Source organism: Lepus europaeus, chromosome 6, assembly GCF_033115175.1.
Source record: "Lepus europaeus isolate LE1 chromosome 6, mLepTim1.pri, whole genome shotgun sequence".
Classification (NCBI taxonomy): domain Eukaryota; kingdom Metazoa; phylum Chordata; class Mammalia; order Lagomorpha; family Leporidae; genus Lepus; species Lepus europaeus.
Genome location: NC_084832.1, coordinates 108,504,245 through 108,520,341, shown reverse-complemented (window position 1 = coordinate 108,520,341; position 16,097 = coordinate 108,504,245). Strand labels below are relative to the sequence as shown.

The following is a 16,097-nucleotide window of genomic DNA, read 5'->3' as shown; positions in this document are numbered from 1 at the left end:
GGGTCAGAAATGGAGCAGCTGGGACACAAGTTGATGCCCAGATGGAATGCGGGTGTCAAAAGTGGCGGCTTTACCTGCTATGCCACAATGCCAGCCCCTTGAACTTTTATCATCTTAGATTCTTAGCACTTAATGTTGGTGTCTTATCAGCTTTGACTATTTCCCTTTTGGAATCTTGCAGCATGTACACTCTTGGGTTGATGTCCAATCATTACGCCCTACTGTTCTCCAAGTTTCTTGCATGTGGACTGGCAAGTGTGGTATGTGGGGGCAATGCCACTGATGGGCTCTACATAATGCAGCTCTGAGGAGACTCATGCTGTAAGCTATAAATGAGGCTAACTGACTATTGTGAGGTCAGAGTATGGAAGGATTTACAATTTTAGCAGTGGAGAAAACTATTGACAATTGACTGATTATTTAGAAATGTCACTATGTTGTATTTTTAAAGTTTTATAAATATTTTAACATTTATTGTCATTGCCTATTTTTTTTGTTCAAGAATGTGCTTTGGATCTTAGCTTATTTTCATACGATCATAACTACATGAATGCATGTATTAGAATGACATGGTTCCACAATAAGTCAGTCCCTGCAAGTATATCTCTTTTAGAACAAGACATTGAAATTATTTTTTGGGATAACAATCTCAAAAATTATGAATACAGTCAAGAATTATTAGCAAACAAAAACATCTCTGAATCATCAAAGTAGATATTATCACATATGGGAGTGAAATTTATTTATCTTATCATAAATAACTTTTGCAGTCATAAGATAAAACATTTTAATTTAATATATGACTTTATTATAATTTCATACAGTTTTTAAAGTCACAGCAGATGAAAGCAATAAATTATCAGTCCAGGACAGGTGGTAGAGAGAGTCACAACAATAAAATGGATGGAAAAATACCAGACCACACAGAGCAGGCAGAAAGACTTTAAAGAAGTAGACATTAAACACTCAGAATGATAGGCACCGGGTCCTCCAAAAACAAACCCCTTAATTAATTCCATAGGCTCCACTATGCAAGTGCACAAGGCCTAATCTACAATGTCAAATCAAAAGTCACATCTTTGGGGGTTGGCATTGTGGTGCAGCAGGTAAAGTTACTGCACACAACACCAGCATCCCATACCAGCTGCCCTGATTTCATTCCAGCTCCCTACTAATGCATGTGGGAGGGCAGCGGAAGATGGCCCAGTACTGGGGTCCCTGTCATCCATGTGGGAGACTCACATGGAGTTCCAGACTCCTGGCTTCAGCCTGGCCCAGCCCCAGCTGTTGGAGCCATTTGGAGAATGAACAAAGGGATGAAAGATAACCTTCTCTCTCTCTCTCTCTCTCTCTCTCTCTCTCTCTCTCTCAGTCAGCCTTAAAAAGAAATGAATCTTTTTAAAAAATACTTATTTTTAAAAGTTAGATTTTTGTTTTCAGACTCAATTTGGTGACAGATCCTAACCTGACTTGCACTTACTTGGCAGCAGATCTTCTCTGACTGTTGGGAGACTACTTATGAATTTGTTCTAATTTATGTGCAGAAATAATGTCATTACAGAGCCTGCTGGGGTTGTGATGAATATAGGGTAGAAGCACCACATCACCTTTACAAAATCAAAAACATCTGACCTCCAGGGTTTTGGAAAAGGGGTGGTGTACCTGTATAGCACAATCCTATATAATGTGTGGTTAATAAGTTGCAATATACCTCATTAGATAAGAAAATGTGGGTGCTGTCTTATGGCATAGCAGGTAAAACTGCCACCTATAGCACTGGCATTCCATATGAGTGCTGGTTCCTATCCTGGCTGCTCTATTTCCCATCCAGCCCCCTGCTAATGGCTTGGAAAAAGCAGTGGAAGATGGCCAAGTGTTTGGGTCTCTGCTACCCATGGGGAAGACCTGTATGAAGTTCCTGGGTCCTGACCTCAGCTTGGAACAGCCCCAGCAGTTTCAACCATCTGGGGAGTTACCCAGCAAATGGAGGATCTCTCTCTCTGTCTCCCCTCTCTCTGTAATTCTGACTTTCAAATAAATAAATCTTAAAAAAAAAAAAAGAAAGAAAAGAAAAATGTGGAAGACACTTTGAAAGCTTTGCATTTTATCCAAGTGTTCCTCAAAGGGATGTAGTTGGAAAGTCAACAGGTGTTTGTAGTTCGCTTTAGATATTTCGTGTTTGTATGTGTGTGAGTGTGGGTGGGTAGGTATGTGTGTTTCTGACTCCTTTAAGATGAAATTATACTGAGAACCTTCGGGATTCTTGCTCTTGCCTTGCTAAAATTTGGATTTCTGCGCTGTGGTCAGGGAAATTGTCATTGAGATGGTTGGAGTTACCTTGATTACTAGGGATATCTGAGCAAGATAACTATTCATAGATGCGAATAAGCATTTATAAATCTTTTCGATCTGTAATAGGAGTTGTGTTTGCTTTATTCCCTACCCCCCTTAATTCTGCTGTCAGTGATGAAGAAAGTTTGGGTGCCACCTAAGGAAGCACAATGTGTGTTAGCCATGCCAATGAGTGTGCCCAGAGGGAATTGCTAAAGAGCCTAAGGTAATGTCATACTTATTTAGCTCAGCAAACCTAAAGACGCAAAAATACAATTTTAGACATCAGGGACAGAGCTTTTTGAAAATCTGCCTGAGTTCTATCAGGAAGAAAGAATTTCAGACACATACAACATTCACAATGGATAGTAAAACACCATGTTAAATTTTTATGCTGCAAAATAATACAGGTGCATAGATAAAAAAATCCAAACATTATTGAAATATCTTATCTAAAATAGTGAAAGTAACTCCTAGTTACACTTCACCTTCTCTGCCATAAAAATACTGTTAAAATGATGGCTTACATTTCTCTCCTTCTTTTCCCAATAAGTTAATTCTTACTACATGTATGTACTATCATAATGTGACTTTCCTCCCATTTAATAACCATTTATCTTCAGTCCATTCAAATTAGTGGTTAATATCACTGTCCCATTCTTTTCACTAGACATAGAGTTGTATTTTATGTCTTTATCACACTCCATACACTTAAACTAGATGATCTTCTGAAGTTTTCCTTTTTCCTATTGCTATGTTATTACTTCCCTTTTGATTCCCTTGGACTTTCTTGCTTAGACACACACAGGAAAAAAAGAAAGGCTAGATTTGAGCGAGAAAAAAATCATAGTGAGATAGGTACTGTTTTCAAGAGACAAATTTCCAGTTCTGTGGAATAGGCGGCACCATAATCTCCCAAAGATAAAAATGTTATGTATCTTTTGCATTTTAAAGAGCATTTAGGCATTATTAGTAAGTGAATCAGTAACATTCAGATGAGAAAATTAAATTTCCCTGGATTATATAGGAGTATTCAAAGTTCTGGAGGGGATAAACTACTAAACTTTCTCACTTAAAATTAGCAACAGACTACCTGTGACTGTTCAGAAGGGAATGCTTGGGGCTGGCGCTGTGGTGTAGCGAGTAAAGCCATTGCCTGCAGTACCGGCATCCCATATGGGCGCCAGTTCAAGTCCTGGCTGCTGCACTTCTCATCCAGCTCTCTGCTATGGCTTGGGAAAGCAGCAGAAGATGGCCCAAGTCCTTGGGCCCCTGCACCTGGCTTCGGTTCGGCGGAGCTCTGGCCATTGCAGACAACCAGGGAGTGAACCAGCAGATGGAAGACCTCTCTCTCTCTGCCCCTCCTTCTTTGTCTGTGTAACTCTGCCTATCAAATAAATAAATAAATGAATCAATCTTTTTTTTAGAAAAGGAAGAAAGGAATGGTTTATCTTCAGAGCTCATCACTTATTCAAAAGCCAAGAATAAGGTACAATGAGGAATTCTGAGAAACTGAGTCCAGGTAAGTAGGAGGATGTGACTGCATCACTTTGACCACAAATTAGAACAACCATTTCCTTGCCCCACTTTTGTCCCTCTTCTCCTCCCTCTTATCTGTGCCCTCTCTATAGCTGTCTCCCTCAGTTAAGGTTCTTCTTACTGTGTGCAGTTCCACAGTCTTTCCCTCCTGCAGCAACAAGGACTTTAGTTAAGGTGAATGTATATGATCCGCTGTACAATGCTATGGCAGTTCATCTATCTTAGCCTCCCCAGTCCATCCTGTAGTTCCTCCCAAACACTCAGTATTCCAATTTTATGATAAACATTCCTTTGTTTATAAACTAATTTTTAGCAAATGTGTATGCTCCAAAATATATGCGTGGTCTTCAAAAAGTTTGTGGAAAAACACATATGATGAAAAAATTATGCATGGATTTCAAGTTTTTGTGCACAACAATAAACTTTTAATTCTTTCTACCAACTTTTTTTTAAAGATAGAATAGCAGAGACAGAGAGGGAGAGACAGAAAGTGAGAAAGACAGAGAGAGAGAAAGAGAGAGATCTTTCTTCCACTGGTTCACTCTCCAAATGGCCATAACAGCCAGGGGTGAGTCATCCTGGTTTCGCACACAGGTGGCCTGGGCCCAAGTATTTGGACCATCTTCTGCTGCCTTCTGAGGTACATTAGAAAACAGCTGGACCATGAACCACCAGTCTGATATGGGATGCCAGTGTCACAAGCAGTGGCTTAACCCACTGTGCCACAATGTCTACCTCACCACAGACTGTTTTGTTTTGCTTGTTTCTGAGCTTTGTAAACAGGTATTTTATTTCACACAATCTTCTGTGACTTTTTTTCACTCAACTTTCTAAGAATAATCTAGGCTGTTGGTCATAGCAGTAGTTTCCTCATACTTACTGCTATAGAATATTTCATTATCTGAATATAGTAAAATTTACTTTTCTGTCTTGCAATTCAATTATTTTAAAATTTTCATTATGATTTCTTTGATTCATGAGTTAATTGGAAATCTGAAAATTACAATTGTTTAAATTGATCACTAGAAATAAAAATGTAATTTTATTTCAAATTTAGGTTGATTTCAAACTTTAATCTTTAAAATATCTATCTGCTATTGGTGTGGTGCTCTATCACCTTGTAAACAGAGATGTGTCTTCATCAGAGGTCAGCAAACCACTGCCTGTGGGCAAACCAGCTTGCCACCGGTTCCACCATGGCTGGCAAGCTGAGCACGATTGGCACTTTAAATGAGTCAGAAGCACAAAATATCTTGAGGTTTACAGCAATGATATAAAATTCAAATTCAATGTGTGCAAATAAAAGTTTAGCTGGAGCACAGCCATGTCCGTTTGTTTATGCATCATCAGTGGCTGCTTTTGAGCTACACCATGATAGAGTTCAGTACCTGCCACAGAAAACACTGACCAGAAATGTTAATGTGTTTACTATCACCCTTCCCAGGGAAAGCTGGCCGACCATTCATCTAAATGATGCAAAATCTTGAAATGTGTCTCTAATTCCTGTGTGCCATAGGCTTACACACACACACACACACAAATCAGTGCAGAGATGAGACAAGCACAGAAAGAGACACAGAGGTCAGTAACTTACCAGGAGTTGAATCTGCATTGTATTAGCTTTTTTAAAAAATTTTTCAACAGGATGCATTGTATTAGCTTTACCATGATGGTAGATTTATCAATTTCTTTTACAATGTTATTATCTTCCAATAACATTATCATTTCTATTTACAATAAAGTTTATACTAAATGCCATTGAATTTTGTCAATATAGCAGTTCCAACCTTCTTTTCATTATTATAAAGCTGATGTATCTAATATTTTGTGCATTGTTTGTAAACAATATATAGCTATATTTTTAAATAATTTGTACTTTGAAAAATATTTTCACTTTATATTTTTAAAACTGTTGTCTTTAAGCTTGGAAAGTGTACACTGTGTTTTTTTACATATTTCAGTATTTTCTCCTACTGTCTTTACTTTCTTTTCCTTTTTAAAAAATATTAATTGAGAGGCAGAGCAAGAATCAGAGCAAGGAGAGCCCCATCCATCCACTGGTTCATTCCCTACATACCTGCCTGGACAAGATGGAAGCCAGTGTCCAGCAATTCAGTACAGGTCTTCTATGAGGGTGGCAGAGACCCAAGTACTTGAGCCATCACCTACTGCCTCACAAAATGATTATCATCAGGAAGCTGGAATCTGAGGCACAGCCAGAACTCTAATACAGACACTCCAACAGGAAACGTGGGCATTCCAAGCAGTGTCTTTTTTTTGTTTAGGTTTATTTACTTATTGAAAAGGCAGAGTAACAGAAGAGACAGAGACAGAGACAGACAGAGAGAGAGAGAGAGAGAGAGAGAGAGAGAGATCTACCATCTACTCCCCAAATGCCCTTCAAGCCAGGCCTAGCCCAGGAGAAGGGAACTTCATCTCTATCTTTTTCTTGGGTGCCAGGGACCCAAGCACTTGCAGCATCTGCTGCTTCTTCACAGGTGCATTATCAGGGAGCTGAATCAGAAGCCAAGTACAGGGACTGAGACCAGCACTCAGATAGGGGATGCCAGTGTCCTAACCTGGGGCTTAAGCAGCTGCACGCACCACAACACCCTCCCCTCAAGTGGTGTCTTTACCACTAGGCTGAATGCCTGCCCCCAGTCTTTTTTATTTATTTATTTATCTATTTAAAAGGCAGAATTACAGAAAGAGGGTGAGAGACAGAGAGAGATCAGATCTTCTACCTGATGGTTCACTCCCCAAGTGGCGCAGTGGCCAGAGCTGGGCAGGTCTGAAGCTAGGAGCCAGGAGCTTGTTCTGGGTCTCCCATGTGAGCAGAGGCCCAACCGCTTGGGCCATCTCCACTACGGTCCCAGGCACATTACCAGGGAGCTGGATTGGAAGTGGAGCAACTGGAACTCCAAGCAGCACTCATATGGGATGCAGACATCACAGTCAGCGGCTTTAGCCACTATGCCACAGCACCAACCCCTGCCCCCAGTCTTTATGGCTTTTACTCATCTTCCTTTTCCTACACTTCTTCTTTTTCTTGCCTTTTTTTTTTCCAGGAGGTAAAGAAGATGGGCTATAATTGTTTGTTACCTCTCCCTCTCTCTGCTGGTTTGGAATTTCTACACCCTGTTTCTATTTTTTTCTTTAAGATTTATTTATTTGCTTGAGATGCAGTTACAGACAGAGAGAGGGAGAGACAAAAAGAGAGATCTTCCATTTGCTGGTTCATTCCCCAAATGGTCGTAGAGCTGGGTTGATCTGAAGCCAGGAGCCAGGAGCCTCCTCCAGGTCTGCCACATGGGCGTAGGGGCCCAAGCACTTGGACCATCCCCCACTGCCCTCCTAGACCATCAGCTTAGAGCTGGATGAGAAGAGGTGCAGCCGGGAACCAGCGCCCACGTGGGATGTCAGTACTGCAGGCAGAGCTTTACCTACAACACCACAGCACTGGCCCCTATTTCTATTCTTTTAGAGTCTTGAAGATAATGTAGAGTATAATGATCAAAAACATGTCCCTGGAGCCAGACTGCCTGAGTTTCAAATCCTAACATCATCATCTAATAGCTGCATGACTTATGGCTCCTGTTTGTGTGTGTTACATGAGTTAATATATACAGAGAATCTATATGTTGTATGTAACAGTTTCTTTTAAAATCGCATGGTTAGGGACCAGCTCTGTGGCATAGTAGGTTAAGCCTCCGCCTGTGGAACCTGCATCCAGATGGGCGCAGGTTTGTGTCCCTGCTCCTTTTCTGATCCAGCTCTCTGCTATGTCCTGGGAAAGCAGTGGAAGATGGCCCAAGTGCTTGGACCCCTGCACCCACATGGAAGACCCAGAGGAAGCTCCTGGCTCCTGGCTTGGGATTGGCCCAGCTCTGGCCAATGGGGCCATTAGGGGAGTGAGCCAGCAGTTGGAAGATCTCTCTCTCTCTCTCTCTGTCTCTGTCTCTTCCTCTCCCTGTCTGTAACTCTGCCTCTCAGATAAATACATAACTATTTAAAAAAAATCTTACTGTGACTATTTTACTTAAGGGCATATAAAATTAATAACTTATTTTAAATTAATTTTTTCTTTAAAAATCTTGACATTTTAAAAATTGATTATATTTCATTACATGTATACATTCTGTAATATCCAATCAAGGTAAATATAGTGATCCTTTCAAACATTTAATATTTCTTTACAGTGAAAAAATCCACATGGAGTTCTATTATACAGTAAGGTAATGATGGACAATGTTAATGTGCTGTAGATTTCTCTATGAAATTAGTATTGCAACCTCCTCAAAGCTCTACAAGAACCTCTGATCATCTACTTCTTGATTTATATATTTTGTTTAGTATTTTAATTGTGTTTCCTTTTTAAAAAATATTTATTTATTTGAAAGGCAAAGTGATAGAGAGGGAGAGACAAAGAAAGATCTTCCATCCACTGATTCACTCTCCAGATGGCCACAATGTCCCTAGTTGTCAAGGCCAAAGCCAAGACAGGAGCTCCACCTGTTCTCTCATGTGGGTGTCTGGGGTCCATGCACTTCAGCTACATTTTTTTTGCTTTCTGAGGCCATTAGTAGAGAGGTGAATTGGAAGCAAAGCAGCCTGGACTTGAACAAGCTCTCCAACATGTGATACCAGCGTCGCAAGCAGTAACTTAACCCATTGCAGCATGATGCTGGCCCTTTAATTGTGCTTTCTAATGTGACACACATTCTACAATATTATTAATATTTTTATTATTTTGTGTGGACAAGTTTTCTTCCAATTAATCCAGGTGTTTATCAATTTATTTGTTCACCATTTCTGCTTGTATCCCAACATTCCCATCCGAGTCTCTTTTTTCAACTGAAGCTCATCTAGTGAAGGTAGGAAAAAGGACAGTATTTGTTTATCTAAAAATGCCTTAATTTCATTTTTGTTCTGGAAAATAATTTTTCTGGGCACAAAACTATATTGACAGCCATTTTTACTCAGCGTTTGGAAGATTTTATTTCTGTCTTCTAAATCCCATTATTGCTGATGAAAAATTTTCAGCTTGCATGTTTTTTCTCATAGATAATTTTCCACCTCCCCTGATCTTTTTAAGATTTCTTTTCCTCTGGTGTCTGGAGGTGTCACTGTAATGCATATTGATTTGCTGTTTCTTCTCTAGTATCTTAATTTACACATGCATATGTTATACTTCCTCTATCTAGTTTTGTTTTCAGGTATCCTGCCTGATACATGTATGTTCCAGTATTTCCTTTCTGAGGATTCATCTCTACTATTAATCTGAGAACATTACCAGTTCTTTTTTTTTTTTTAAGATTTATTTATTTGAAAGTCAGAGTTATACAGAGAGAGAAGGAGAGGCAGAGAGAGAGAGAGGTCTTCCATTCACTCCCCAGTTGGCCACAAGGGCCAGGGCTGCTCCAATCTAAAGCCAAGAGCTTCTTCCAGGTCTCCCACGTGGGTGCAAGGGCCCAAGCACAGGGACCATCTTCTACTGCTTTCCCAGCACATAGCAGAGAGCTGGATAGGAAGTAGAGCAGCTGGGCCTCAAATTGGCTCCCATGTGGGATGCCAGCACTGCAGGCGGCAGCTTTACCCACTACACCACAGCGCTGGCCCCACCAGCTCTTGTCTTCTTACCTCTTGTCTCTACTCCATTCTAGGAAGTCTTTCAATTTGGAATTCTGATTAAATATATGTTGTATCTAGATGTTCTATCTTCCATCTTTAATTCATCTGTTATTTTCCAATTCTTTTTTCCCCTGTATGTTGTTGCATTCTGGATAATTTCTTCATATCTACCTTGTATCATTCTTTTGCTGTGTTTAATCCATTCTTTTTAAAATTAAAAAAAAATTTCCATTGTCTTTTTTTTTTTTTTTGACAGGCAGAGTGGACAGTGAGAGAGAGACATAGAGAAAGGTCTTCCTTTTGCCATTGGTTCACCCTCCAATGGCCACCACGGCTGGCGCGCTGCGGCCGGCGCACCGCGCTGATCCGATGGCAGGAGCCAGGTGCTTATCCTGGTCTCCCATGGGGTGCAGAGCCCAAGCACTTGAGCCATCCTCCACTGCACTCCCTGGCCACAGCAGAGAGCTGGCCTGGAAGAGGGGCAACCGGGACAGGATCGGTGCCCCGACCGGGACTAGAACCTGGTGTGCCGGCGCCACAAGGCGGAGGATTAGCCTGTTGAGCCACGGCGCCGGCCTCCATTGTCTTTTTAAAAATTTTATTTGTTATATAAGTTCCATATATTTCATATATACAGATTTAGGAACATAGTGAGTCTTCCCCTCCTTCTTGCCCACATTCCAGCCCTCCCCTCCCCCATCTCAGATTCCCATTCTTAATTTTTACAATGATCTATTATCCCTATACTTAGTGATCATATAGTTAACCCTACTCTAAGGAGTGTGAAGAGAAATAAAACAAAACAGAATAAAATAAAACTAAACAAAAAATCGTTCCTCAGTGGAAGAGACAAGGGCTATAAACAATCATCCATTCTCAAAATGTTTATTTTCTCCAATACATTACATTTCAGGTATTCTATTAGTTGCATTGGATCAGGGAAAAGATATGATAATTGTCTTTTTGGGATTGGCTTATTTCACAAAAGTATAATGGTTTCCAATTTTGACAATCTTGTTGCAAAAGACAGGATTTCATTTTTTTCTTTTTATAGCTGAGTAGTACTCTATAGTGTATATATATATCATAATTTCTTTATCTAGTCAATAGTTGATGATATCTGGGTTGATTCTGTATCTTATTTTTTGTGAATTGTGCTGTAATCAACATGGATGTACAAATAACTCTTTCAAATACTGATTTCTTTTTTTTAAAGATTTATTTTATTTATTTGAAAGAGTTACAGAGAGAGGTAGAGTGAGAGAGAGAGAGAGAGAGAGAGAGATCTTTCATCCAGGAGCCAGGAGCTTCTTCCCGTTCTCCCACATTAGTGTAGGGACCCCAGGACTTGGGCCATCTTCTACTGCTTTCCCAGGACATAGCAGAGAGCTGGATTGGAAGTGGTGCAGCTGGAAGTTGAACTGGCGCCCATATGCGATGCCAGTGCTGCAGGCCAGGGCTTTAGCCCACTGTACCACAGTGCTGGCCCCTCAAATACTGATTTCTGGCTGGTGCCATGGCTCACTTGGCTAATCCTCTGCCTGCGGCACCAGCACCCTGGGTTCTAGTCCCAGCTGGGGCACTGGGTACTAGTCCCAGTTGCTCCTCTTCCAGTCCAGCTCTCTGCTGTGGCCCAGGAGGGCAGCGGAGGATGGCCCAAGTGCTTGGGTCCCTGCACCCACATGGGAGACCAGGAGGAAGCACCTGGCTCCTGGCTTCGGATCGGCACAGCACCAGCCGTAGCGGCCATTAGGGGAGTGAACCAATGGAAGGAAGACTTTTCTCTCTGTCTCTGTCTCTCACTGTCTATTACTCTCTCTCTCTCTCACTGTATAACTCTGCTTGACAAAAAAATAAAAAAAAAATAATGATTTATTTTGGTTTGGGTAAATTCTCAGTAGTGGGATGGCTGGATCATATGGTAGGTCTGTATTCAGAATTCTGAGGTATCTCCATACTGTCTTCCACAGTGGTTGCACCAGTTTACATTCCCACCAGCAGTGAATCAGGGTACCTTTTCCCCCACATCCTCGCCAGCATTTGTCATCTACTGATTTCTGTATGAGAGCCATTCTAACTGGAGTGAGGTAAAACCTCCTTATGGTTTTGATTTGCATTTCCCTGAGGCTAGTGATCTTGAGCTTTTTCTTAAGTGTCTGTTGGTCATTTGAATTTCCTCTCTTAAAAAATGCCTGTCCAAATCCTTTGCCCATTTCTTTTTATTTTTAAAAAAATTATTTATTTATTTGAAAGGCAGAGTTAAACAGAGAGGAGAAGCAGAGAGAGAGAGAGAGAGAGAGAGAGAGAGAGAGAGAGAGAGAGGTCTTCCATCTGCAATGGCCAGAGCTGCACCAATCTGAAGCCAGGAGCAAGGAACTTCTTCTGGGTCTCCCATGCGGGTGCAGGGGCCCAAGGACTTGGGCCATTTTCTTACTGCTTTCCCAGGCCATAACAGAGAGCTGGATCGGAAGTGGAGCAGCTGGGTCTCCAAGCGGCGCCCATGTGGGATGCTGGCACTTCAGGCCAGGGTGTTAACCTACTGTACCACAGCGCGGGCCCCTCTTTGCCCATTTCTTAGCTGGATTGTTTGTTTTGTTGTTGTTGATTCTGTATGTTTTACCTTTATCAGTTGCATAGTTTTCAAATATTTTCTCCCATTCTGTAGGTTGCCTCTTCATTTTGCTGGGTGTTTCCTTTGCAGTACAGAAGCTTCTCAGCTTGATGTAATCCCATTTGTCAATTTTGGCTTTGATTGCTTGTGCCTCTGGGGTCTTTTCCAAGAAGTCTTTGCCTATGCCACTTTCTTATAAAGTCTTCCCCATGTTTTCTAATAATATGATGGTATTGGGTTGTAGATTTAGGTCCTTGATCCATTTTGAGTGGATTTTTGTCTCATCCATAGAGTTTCAAATTTCAACAACTTTATTTTTACTTCCCAAAATTTCTGATAAGTTGTTTTCATATATGCCTAGATCTTTTTTGTGATTTTATTTTTTATTTCTTTAAATAGCTAGATCATAGTTAATTAGTTTTTGGCCTCATAAATCTAATTATGTTTGTTTATTCTGCTGACAGTCATGGTGATTAATTTTCTTATATGTCTTGGGATCTTTGATGATGAATTTCTATTTGGTTTATGTTAATTTGTGGGAAATTCTGAGGCACCAACTTAAAGTTATTTTTCTCTGAAGAGGATTTGTATATATCTATCTTGAAAGCTTGGGTGCCCAGGGACCTGAGACCGCTCTGACTTCTTTGGGACAATCAGCTAATGTGGGATTTTCAAGATTAGTTTCATGGGGTGGGCATTTGTCCTAGTGGTTGGCACACCCAAGCCCCACATCAGAATATCTGGATTCCACATCTGGCTTCAGCTCCTGATGCCAGCTTCCTGCTTATGCATACTCTGGGAAGGAGAAATACTGGATCAAGTAATTGGGTACCTGCTGCTCATATGAGAGACCAGGGTTGAATTCCTGGTTCCTGGCTTCTGGCTCTGGTACTGTCCTAGCCTTGGCTGTTTTCGGCATTTGGAGAGTAAACCAGTAGATAGGAACTCTCTTCTCACTCTCTCTTTCTCTGTCTCTCTGCCTCTCAAATAAAGATAAAATAAAAATTTAATTTCATCACCTTAAAGCTGATTCAAGGCTCATATAAAATATTAATGTACACCTCACCTGTTTCAGTAATTTTTTAAAAAGATTTACAGTTACAGAGAGAAGTAGACACACACACACACACACACACAGAGAGAGAGAGAGAGAGAGAGAGAGAGAGATCTTCCATCGGCTGGTTCACTCCCCAAATGGCCACAATGGCTAGAGCTGAGCTGATCTGAAGCCAGGAGCCGGGAGCTTCTTCTGGGTCTCCCAGGCAAGTGCAGGGGCCCAAGGACTTGTGCCATCTTCTACTGCTTTCCCAGGCTATAGCAGAGAGCTGATTCGGAAGTGGAGTAGCTGGGACTTGAACTGGCGCCCATATGGGATGCTGGCACTGCAGGCTGTAGCTTTATCTTCTATGCCACAGTGCTGGCCCCTGCATTATGTTCTTTTAATAGATTCACCTTATTTTTTTAGATGCTTCATGCTCAAGTAATACTTTCCTGTGGAAAATGAATTCTTGATTTTCAAAAAAGTTATAAAAGCAAAAGATTTAATCCATGTGTAAGAAGTGCTATACATTCATGTTATATATTCACTTATTTATTTTTGACTAATATTGCATGTATGTAAAATAGAAGTTACACTAGAAAAACTCTTTGTGAATGATTTTTCACATCCTATCATGCTTTGAACTTTTCACACATCTAGGTATATGATATATAATAAACTGAAGCATTTGCGCATTCAAAAGCAAAGCAAAACTAAATTTCTTTACCCAAATATAAACATCAATTACAAAATGAGAAGCAAGCCCAATATCCCTAAAGTAAGAGCAAATATAATAATCCAAGCAATTTGGCTTATTCCTTCAACAATGTAAAATAATAACAATGGTGGTGGCCAAAGTGAAATTATTTATCTACCAAGTAGATTGGATCATAAAACAATCATATACTAAACCACAGTATCCTTTTATCTGGAGATATGTCTTGCATTATATGGCCTTAAGACTGGGAGTCTACAGAGGTATTCACAGCAGATCCTAAATGATATTCATATGTCAGTTTCGGGAGTGGGCATGGAAAGGGCTGTTTGGAAATTATACTCAATGTTTGGGTAGTTCAGATATCTTTAGCTGTTGCTCCTAGATAAAACTCAGTCATAATGCTCTGTCCACAATTCCTGTATCTAGTTTTCACATCCAGCAGATTCTATCCATTCCTCAAGTTCTGCTACTTCACTTACCAGTTTGAACGTCCCATTCCCTCCATAGGTCCATCTTCAATTTGTCCTTTATCATTTTCACCCTACAGAACAACATTAACAAATCAGATTTTTAAAAAGATTTATTTATTTTACTTGAAAGAGTTACAGAGAGAGAAGGAGAGGCAGAGAGAGAGAGAGGTCTTCCATCTGATGGTTCACTCCCCAATTGACAAATGGCCAGAGCTGCGCCGATCCGAAGCCAGGAGCCAGAAGTTTCTTCCACATCTCCCGTGTGTCTACTGCTTTCCCAGGCCACAGCAGAGAGCTGGATAGGAGGTGGAACAGCTGGGACTGGAACCGGCTCCCATATGGGTTGCTGGCACTAACAGGCATCAGCTTTACCCTCTACATCACAGCGCCGGCCCCAACAAATCAGATTTTCAAAAAGGGATACTTTGTATATGGTGGCACTAGAAACAGCTGCATGGCATTGATTCTTACCAAAAGTCTAAACCAGATTATTAAAAATGGCTTTAAGTTTAAAAGAGGTGGTAGCGGGGCAAGAACTTGGCACAGCAGTTGAGATGTCTCTTGGGACCCATGCATCCCATATTACAGTGCTAAATTCAAGTCTTGAAGCTTCCAGTTCTAACTGCCTGCTAATGTGCACCCTGGGAGGCAGCAGGTGATGGCTTAAGTACATGAGTCTCTGCCATCACATGAGTGACCTTTTTTTTTTAAAAAAAATTTTTTTTTTTATTTGACAGATAGAGTTAGACAGGGAGAGAGACAGAGAGAAAGGTCTTCCTTCTGTTGGCTCACCCCCCTGAATGGCCGCTGCGGCTGGACTATGCCGATCTGAAGCCAGGAGCCAGGTACTTCTTCCTGGTCTCCCACGTGGGTACAGGCGCCCAAGCACTTGGGCCATCCTCCATTGCCTTCCCGGGCCACAGCAGAGAACTGGACTGGAAGAGGAGCAACCGGGACTAGAACCCGGTGCCCATATGGGATGTCAGCGCCACAGGTGGAGGATTAACCAAGTGAGCCATGGCACCGGCCCCAGCAAATGAGTGACCTTGATGAAGTTCCTGGCTCCTGGCTTCTGCCTGGCCCAGCCCTGGCTGTTGCAGATACTTGGGGAGTGATTCAGCAGATGGCAGCTGTCTCTGTCTCTACCTTTCAAATTCCTAAAAATACACATTTTTTTTTGTGGTGGAGAGCACTTATACAAGAATGGGTTAATTTAAAAAACAGATCTTATTTAACTAGCCCTGAATTTAAAAGATAAAATCTGACAGGAGAGATTGAGAGAGAACTTCCAACCCACTGGTTCACTCCTCAAATGGCCACAACAGCCAGGCCTAGGTCAGGCAAAGGCTAGGAGCCAGAGCTTCATTTGGGGTCTTCCATGTAGGCATCAAGGACCTAAGTACTTGGGCCATCTTCTGCTGGATTGGAGGGTGCTAGATTGGAAGTGGAGCAGCTGGGATTGGAACTGGCTGCCACTCATGGGTTGCTGGTGTTGTAGGCAGTGGCTTAAGCTGCTGTGTCACAAATCTAGCTCCCATGAATGTTTCTTTATTTAAAATTATATCCTCAAATAAATAAAAAGAAACAATAAGGATAAAATTAAAAAAAAAAAAAGGTCCAAAGTCACAGAAGTATAGAATATAGACTATGTGTGAAAGACATGGGGTGTTCTATTTGATTTTAACTACTATGTTTGCTAAAAGAAAAACACAATACAGGTTTAGGATTAGACCACTCTCCTAACCCACAACCTGCCAG

General features: G+C 41.1%; 1 protein-coding gene across 1 annotated transcript in view; it reads left to right on the top strand.

Moving 5' to 3' along the window:
- The first annotated feature begins 3,786 nt into the window (after nt 1–3,786).
- EPS8 (EGFR pathway substrate 8, signaling adaptor) overlaps nt 3,787–16,097 on the top strand; it is a 205,277-nt gene continuing 192,966 nt past the window's right edge. Inside the window, exon 1 of the mRNA XM_062194883.1 lies at nt 3,787–3,853. The gene's annotated coding sequence lies outside the window, so the exon portion shown is untranslated. The remainder of the gene's footprint in view (nt 3,854–16,097) is intronic.